We start from the raw sequence: 9,105 nt of genomic DNA, 5'->3' as shown, positions 1-9,105 counted from the left end.
AGTCTGCAAAGCAGACGTGTATTTGATTAGTCAGTCGTTGACTTATTAGACAGTGAGTCTAAGTTTTGTTGAATTGAGCATGGGTGACGAATGCTCAGTGATTCATGGATTGAACACACGTACAGTTCTTATGTTGATATTGTCGTCTGAGAATATTGTAAATTCGAGCAACTGAGCAAGTATTGCTCGATTCAACGAGTTACTGAATATTGATAGTTGGATCAATATTCGAGCAACTGAACAATTGCTGAATTCGACGAATTACTTGTAGATGGGGAAAAACGGGTCGCTGGTTTTTTAGGTAAGTGAAGAGACAAGCGTGTTTCCGAGACTCTTCAACCGAGCAAACTGATTAACCTCACACAGATGCACTGCAAAGGGAGTGCTTAGATTCAAGAGATCAATCTGTAGGACTCCGGCCTAAACCAAGTCATTGGCCGTTCCAGAGTCAATTCGGTCGCAAAGAGGGAGATGGGTTGATCTATATGAGGGAAGCTGAGAATTGTGTGGGATCAGTGATGATCAAGGATTGTGGATGTGTTGAAGGTTTCTGCAGTTTTGGTGAACTTATGAGTTCGAATAAGTTATGATAGATTGATGAATTCTTGAGAGTAGTTACTCGAGAAATTTTGTGTAGACGATTGTTGATAGTTGGTGATCATTTGTTGCCTTCAATCATGGATTCAGAGACTTATTTATATTGTTAGAGTCGTGAACACCTTGATCCCTGTAAATGTGACGGTTTCTTGAGTGAAAGAGTGGGAAAGTGGGAGATCGTGGTGAAACCAGTTCCAGATTATGCGGAGACTTGGTTGATCATTCACTCACTACTTTGCTAACTCCTTCAACCGTTGACACGACTTACTCACATTTCTCGTTGTGGATGAATCCACGTGTTGTAGTCCGCCAGACCAAAACCCCAATTGATATCCCCCAATTTGACGTGATTGATGTCTCACGAATCGTACGTGGACTCTGCATAACAGACGTGTATTAATTAGTCAGTTATTGACTGTTTAGACAGTGAGTCTAGGTTTTGTTGAATCGAGCATGAGTGACGAATGCTCAGCGATCCATGGATCAAACACGTGGTTCTCTGAAATGATGTAGATTAAGTGATGAATTACTGACCAGTATTTATACGAGACCAAGTGTTGCTCAATTCAGAGAATTACTGAATATTAAGGATTTGACGAGCAACTGAGCAAGTACTGCTCAATTCGACAAATTAATGATTGTTGATAATTTGACGTGCAACTGAGCAAGTATTGCTCAATTCGACAAATTACTGATAAATTATTAAATATTGATAGTTGGATCAACATTTGAGAAACTGAGCAAGTATAGCTCAATTCGACGAATTACTGATAAATTACTAAATATTGATAGCTGGATCAATATTCGAGCAACTGAGCAAGTATTGCTCAATTCAACGAATTATTTATTGGTGACGTGACCCAATAAAATATTGGTAGATTACCAAATATTATATGATTAATTCAGATGTTGGTTGCTAAATCAACATAAATTCATTAGTGTTTGAATCTTACTCAGAATGATGATTCGTGGAGCATTTATTCGAAACCCTAATTTCAGATCAATTATTTGTTAATTGATGAGTCGCTGAAAATAGGTCATGAGTGATAGAGGGACCGGACACATGGAATGATGGGTTTCCATGTGGTGCCCAGGGCTCGAGTGAGCATGCACCAGAGTCCTCAGTTGGAGAGTTGGTGAAAGAATGATGATTAAATGTCGGTTTCATCATTTATTGAAATATTGCTCGATTCAGCATTAGGTGATAAAACCCAGTTATGAAAAGAGTGTGGGACCGACCAAGAGAGCATGTGACCGACTCTTGGTGGTCACGGGACCAGCTGTTGGTCGTTTGAGAAATCCCCAGGTTGGTTGGAGAGAATTTGGGCCCAGTGTGAGCAATTGAGCAAATTAGGTTAGAATTATGAAAACATGTGGGACCGACTTTGTGCGAGCCCTAGGGATGACCCTGATCGGTCAAGAAGGCATGCACGTGTTACCATGGTGTCCGTGTTTTCGTACTGAGAGTTTCAGTATTTTCTGATGTGCGTTCGAGCAACATTGTGAATTTTCAGAAGAGTTTCATCTTGACTGAAATTCTTTATTTTTGTTGGAATGAGCATGTATGCTCAATTGATCAATATTTTGTAAATATTAAAATAAGAGTATTTTAACATTTAAAATTATTGTGAGAGGCTAGCCGGTCGTGTGACCATGTTGGCTTTTGGTTTTTCATGATTCGAACAAAATTTGAGAAATTATGACGAAATCATGATTTTTGCTCAAACCAAGGAGTTTCATGAATTGAGGAAAATAATAATTATAAAAGACTAGGGATTGCAAGGTGTGGGACCGGCCACGGCTAGGGCATGGCCGGTCGGCTATGCTGCCCGGTCCCACAACACTTTTCCTAATTTTATATTATTATTTTTCATGAAATCGTGATATTATGGAGAATCCATGAGTTTTGTTGAAACAGATGAAATTGGGAAATGATAATTATAAAAGGCTAGGAATTGTAAGGTGTGGGACTGGCCACGGCATGGGCATGGACGGTCGGCTAGGTTGCCCGGTCCCGCACACCTTTCCTTATTTTATATTATTATCTTTCATGAATCCGTGAAGTTATGGAGAATTCATGAGTTTTGCACACACAAGGAAAGTTGCTAAATTTAAGGAGTTTTTCATGAGTTCATGAAAATAACAAAAATAAGGAAAAATAATGGGAGAGGCATGGGACTGGCCACGGCTAGGGCATGGACGGCCGGTCAGTGGGCCCGGTCCCATGGGCGCCTCGTTATTATTATTTTAATATTTGTTGTTTTTTCTCCTGTTTCGTGTAGGATTCCTCGTCCGTCTATATTTCTGAATGCTCGTTTGTGCATCCCAGTGCTCACTTGCACCATATTGTGGGGCTAACTCAGCGATGGTCCAGGTGCCCAGTTGTTAAGTATTCATTACTAATTCATGAAATTCAGCGGAGAATAATTCATGAAACGGAGTAATAAAAATGAGTAGTTATTTATTATCAATTCATAGGATCAGTTGTGGATTCGACCATGAATTCAGAATAATAAAACAAGCATTACCATTCCGTGGGATCGTGGATTCGACCATAGAATCAGAGTAATAAAATTATCTATCACCATTTCATGAGATCAGTCGTGGATTTGATCATGAAATCGGAGTAATGAGATAATATAGTCGTTAATTGCCATTCTATAAGATCAAGCCGTGGATTCGGTCATGGAATCAGAGCAATTGTTATTGCCATTCCATGGGATCATGTCGTGGATTCGACCATGGAATAGGAGCAATTGTTATTGCCATTCCCTGGGATCAGACCGTTGATTCGACCATGGACTAGGAGAAATTGTTATTGCCATTCCATGGGGTCAGGCCGTGGACTCGACCATGGAATATGAGCAATTGTTATTGCCATTCCATGTGATCAGGTCGTGGATTCGACCATGGAATACGGGCATTTGTTATTGCCATTCCATGGGATCAGGCCGTGGATTTGACCATGGAATAGGAGAAATTTTTATTGCCATTCCATGGGATCAGGCCGTGGATTCGACCATGGAATAGGAGCAATAATAGATCATTCTGGGAATTCAGTAGTGAATGTCACGGCAGAATTAATCTATTGCATAAAGAATATTAGCAAGTTAAAGCGTCACATCCATTCTGAATGGTGCATAGTCAGGGAGTCACGGTGTTGTTTACGACCTGAAGGCGTTACTGCTCTCAATCTACGGAGAACCACCTGAAATCTATACACGGTCTCTCCACATAGCCAGGGAACAGTGAGTGTCACCGACGTCCTGAAGGCGTTCATGCTCTCAATCTACGGAGAACCGCCTAATCGTTCTTCTATGTGGAGGTGGGTCTCTCTCCTGTAGTCATGGAACTGTTAATCTGCAAAGAGGTCATGACGAATTTCCAGGGATCGAATCGCTCATCTAGTGGGTCTCTTCGACAACATATTCATCATGGCTTCGTAAAATATGAATCGTTGCATGCCTAAAAGCCGTGTCAAAAACATGCCTCATGATTTTATGATTTTGCCCTTTGTTTGAAAATCCACCATCAACATTACTGAATATCGATAAATTACTGAATATTGATAGTTGGATCAATATTCGAGCAACTGAGCAAGCATTGCTCAATTCGACGAATTACTTATTGGTAACGTGACCCAATAAATTATTAATTAAAATATTGGTAGACTATCAAATATTATTTGATTAATCCAGACATCGATTGCTTGCTGGATCAACATAAATTTATTAGTGTTTGAACTTGCTCAGAATGATGATTTGTGGAGCGTTTGTTCGAAACCCTAAGTTTTGATCAATTATTCGTCAATTGATGAATTGCTAAAAATAGGTCATGAGTGAGGGAGGGACCGACCACATGGGATGATGGACGTCCATGTGGTGCCCAAGTGCTCAAGTGAGCGTGCACCAGGGTCCTTAGTTGACATGTTGGTGGAAGAATGATCAAATGCTGGTGTTGACCATTTATTAGAATAGCGCTCGTCTGAGCATTAGGTGATAAAACCTAATTATGGATAAGTGAGGGACCGACCAGGGGGGATATAGAACCGGCCCTTGGTAGTGTGGGACCAGTTGATGGTCGATTGAGCAAATTCCAAGTTGGTTGGAAAGAGTTTGGACCCAATATGAGCAATTGAGCAAATTAGGTCAAAATTATAAGAATATGTGGGACCGGCTCCTTGCAAGCCTTAGGACCGGCCTTGGTCGTTCAAGGAAGCATGCCCGTGTCACCATTATTTCCTTGTATCAGTCCTGAGAGTTTCGCTATTTTCTGATGTGCGTTCGAGCAATATCTTGGATTTTCAGAAGAGTTTGATCTTTGACTGAAATTCTTGATTTTTCTCGAATGAGCAAGTAGAACTTTGCTTCGATCAATATTTTGAGAATATTAAAATAATAATAATATTTTAATATTTTTCGTAAATAGCCTAGTCGGTCATCTGACCATTTGACTTTTTGGATTTTTCATGGTTTGAGCAATATTTGAGAAAATATGAAGAAACCATGATTTTTGTTCAAACAGAAGAGTTTCATGAAATTAGGAAAATAATAATTATGAAATCAAGGGATTGCAAGGTGTGGGACCGGCCACGGCTAGGGCATAGCCGGCCGGCTAGATAGCCCGGTCCCGCAACACCTTTTCCCATTTTATTATTTTTCATGAAACCGTGAAAATATGGAGAAACCGTAAGTTTTGCTCAAACAAGGAAAGTTACTTGAATGAAGGAGTTTTCATGAGTTCATGAAAATAAATAAAATAAGAAAAATAAAGGAAGAGGCATGAGGGACCGGCCACTGCGGCATGGCCGGCCGGCCGGTGGCCCGGTCCCTAGACACCTCTTTTCTATTATTTTTTAATTTTCTCTCTCCTGTTTAGTGTAGGATTCCTCGTTTGTCCATATTTTCAAATGCTCGTGCTTGCATCTATGCGCTCGTTCGTGCATCATTGTTGAGGACACTTGCACCATTTTATTGGGGATTACTCGGTGATAGTCTAGATGCCCGATTGTTGAGTAATTATTACTAATTCATGAAATTCAGTGGAGAATCATTCATGAAACGGATTAATAATCATGAATTGTGCATCTATTACTAATCCATGGAGTTATCCGGGGATTCATGGAACGGAGTAATGAGATATAATAGATTTTATAGGAATTCAGTGGCGAATATCACGGTAGAATTAATCTATTGTAAAATCGAGATATGAGATAGTTGAAGCATCATACTCGTTCTTAAAGGTGCATAGTCATGGAACAACGTGCGGCGTTGTTGACGTCCTGAAGGCGTTTAGCCCCCTCAACAAACAATTATATGGGAGATCTTCCAGATTCTATACACAGTCTCTCTACATAGTCAGGGAACAGCGAATGTCGCCGACGTCCTGAAGGCGTTAAGCCCTCTCAACAAACAATTATGTAGGAGGACCGCCCAATCATTCTTTTATGTAGAGGGGGGTCTCTCTATGTAGTCAGGGAATAACGAGTATCGTCGACGTCCTGAAGGCGTTAATCCCTCTCAACAAACAATTATGTAGGAGGACCGCCCAATCATGTTATTCTACATAGAGGGCATGATGAAATGCGTAGCATCAAACGCTCAACTAGTGGGAGGCCTTTCGAGAAACATATTCATCATGGCTCTGAGAGGAACTCGATCAGATCTCGTGAACGATTCATGGATCGTAAAATATGAATCGTCACATGCATTCCTGAAGTCGGGTCAGAAACATGCAGTATCATGATTTTACGATTTTTATCTTTGTCGAAAATCCACCATCAACATTAAGTCCCCTGCTTAGTGAGGGACAGTCATGTTCCGTAATAAGCATTGGATGGTGATTTTCCAGTCGACGAGATAAGCAGTTGAACTCGGTCATATAAAGGTATTTTCAGAATCCTCGATTTTCTCCAATGGTGTCATGTACGAGCAAATACTCAGGTAAGGACCCTGATAGTATGATAGAGCTTAATCCCATGAGCACAGAGAGATAAGGCACTGCTGATTTGGATGATCGGGCATCTTGTTTTGGTCGGTTTAATGTTTGCGGGCCCGAGCCCAAAAAAGGAGATCCATGTTTTATCAGGTTTTGAAAATAAATTTAATATAAAAGGGAAGAGACCCTGATTTATTTTTTACCGAGAAAGCACCTCCCTATCTTCACCACCTTCACGCGAGTAGCATCAGGAGAAGGAGATTTTCCGCCGGATTTCAGTCACCACCGACCGTTACCGACCACCGTCCGACCAAGTTCCGTCCGGCACCAACCAGGTAAGTCCGATTTTTTTTTTTGATGTATATTATTCATGAGTTGTTCGAAAATAAAATTTCACAGATATGCATGCATGTGTGGGTTTTATGAAAAATTGTTTTAGCAAATACACGCCCGTTTGTTCGTTAGTTTAAGAAACGAGCAATAATCCCTAATATGAAAGAGATACATAAATTCTTGAAGAGACATGATTTAGTTGCAGTAGAGAAAATTTTGTTTATGAGGTTTCATAAAAATCAAAATTTTACTTTCAAAGCATGAACTTTCACACAAATATCTTTAGGAAACGTACATTCGTTCGTAGTTAAAGTAATAAACAATAATCCTAAGATATATATATATATATATATTTTTGAAATAGACCTGCACTTTATGATAAAATTTTGTTTGTGAACTTTCAAAATTTTATTTGGAATATGTGGACCTTTACAAAAATAGAAAAGACCCTCGTTTCATAGGCGAATGCTCGTTTGAGCGAAACAAAAGAATTTTTTTTTAATAATAAATCACGTAAATTTTTTTATTTACGTGACTTTTTTTTTCTTTCAAAATCCATGTAAAATCATGTTTTCAGCAATTACTAGATGTAAACAATTTTTTGATACAATGTTGCTTGTATGGATTTTGTGATTTGTCAGTGTATGCACAAAACTAAAAAGTGTTCACCCAGTGAGAGTTGCTCACATGGCGGAAATTATGTGAATTGATTTTTTGTGAAAAGTCAGGTGTCAACTTTAAATAATGAGTTTTTTGCTCGTCTTCACAGGTTTGAAGGAGTGAGCAAGTCTTTGAAGTTTTTACGTTATTATCACTAAGTTCGTGAAACCGTAAATAGGTAAGAGTTGAAGATTACCATTTTTTTAGAAGCTGATGTGAGCATCCTAATTATTCTGTTATACTTTAACTCCATTGTGCTGATGAAATTTATTGTATGGATGTCACAACAACTTTCCAAAGATGACTGATTCTCATAGTAGCGCTTCCGATGAAGATGATGTTTCCAGAGAGGAGGCTTCCAGTGAGGATGTTACAGATGCATCTTCCTGAGATGATAGTTACGGGACTTCTAGAGAAGAAGAAGAAACTCCTAGAATTAAGAACATTCCGAATGCTGAGAATAAATTCTTCGTGTTTTTGTATAGACCCGAAGTACGTCCCTCAGGTTCCTCATTTCGGCTCCTCATAAATCCCAAGAGTACTACTCAGAACAAATTGGTATCTCCTCAAGCGATAATTCGATTATGTTTACAAGGGAAACACTATTAGGCTTCACATGTGGAATTCAAGCTTTCCTGAAAGCCTTTGACGGATTTTTTTGGATGGGCAAGACATATTCTGGGTTATAGCCGTGTAAGGAATATGCTGGATCATTCACAGGTGACACGATCCATTCAAGCAGCTGGACAATTAGTAATCCATCATGATACACGAGGTATGGTGGATTTGCATGCTCGTTGGTGTATTTCTAATCATACTTTCATATACTGATGGGGAGAATTCGCCATCACCTTGGAAGATGTAGTCACTCTATTGCATCTCCCGATTATTGTTAATTTCCCTGGAGAGCTCTCAGTCGAGGATCCTGCAATGTCCAACATTTTGAAAGCTATGATGCATGATTGTAACAAGTCGCCCAAGTTTTTATATGATCGATGGTTGATGCACTGGTGGCCGAGAGATAGAATTCCTGAAGAACCTGTCGATAATACATTAACTATTGCTGATTTCTTATGTTTGTGGCTCTCCAGAGACGCTCTTGAGGATAGTGGACATTTGTTGAAGCCATTTGTGATTCCTTTTGCTATTATAATGGCTAAAGGTGATAAACTTCCTATTTGTAGTCTGTTCTTGGGTTCGTTGTTCGTCAATTTAGATTCCTTAGTCATAGACTCCAGTGTTTCTAGTGGATTCATGAAAGATGAAACATATGCTAATACAATATTTCTCCAAGCTTTGGTGTGGGAGCACTTTGAGAATTATGCTCAAATTCCTCGTGGCGTCTTGCAAGGAACAAATGTCGACACTCGTCATGCTTTCCTTGAAAAAGATAATGCCAGGATTATGCGGTGGTCTACAAAGCAACCAAGACACAAGGCACGTCTCACCAGTGTTTTGGACATCGAGTCTGAGTTTAACTTTCTCCCCTGGGTGTCGGTTCCTTCTCTCTTCTCACAATTGATCACTTTCAATGCTGCTGAAGAAAACGTCACATTGAAATCAGGCATCGGTCTGAGT

The sequence above is a fragment of the Papaver somniferum genome, chromosome 4 (assembly GCF_003573695.1).
Source record: "Papaver somniferum cultivar HN1 chromosome 4, ASM357369v1, whole genome shotgun sequence".
Taxonomy (NCBI): domain Eukaryota; kingdom Viridiplantae; phylum Streptophyta; class Magnoliopsida; order Ranunculales; family Papaveraceae; genus Papaver; species Papaver somniferum.
This window is presented reverse-complemented; position numbering follows the sequence as displayed.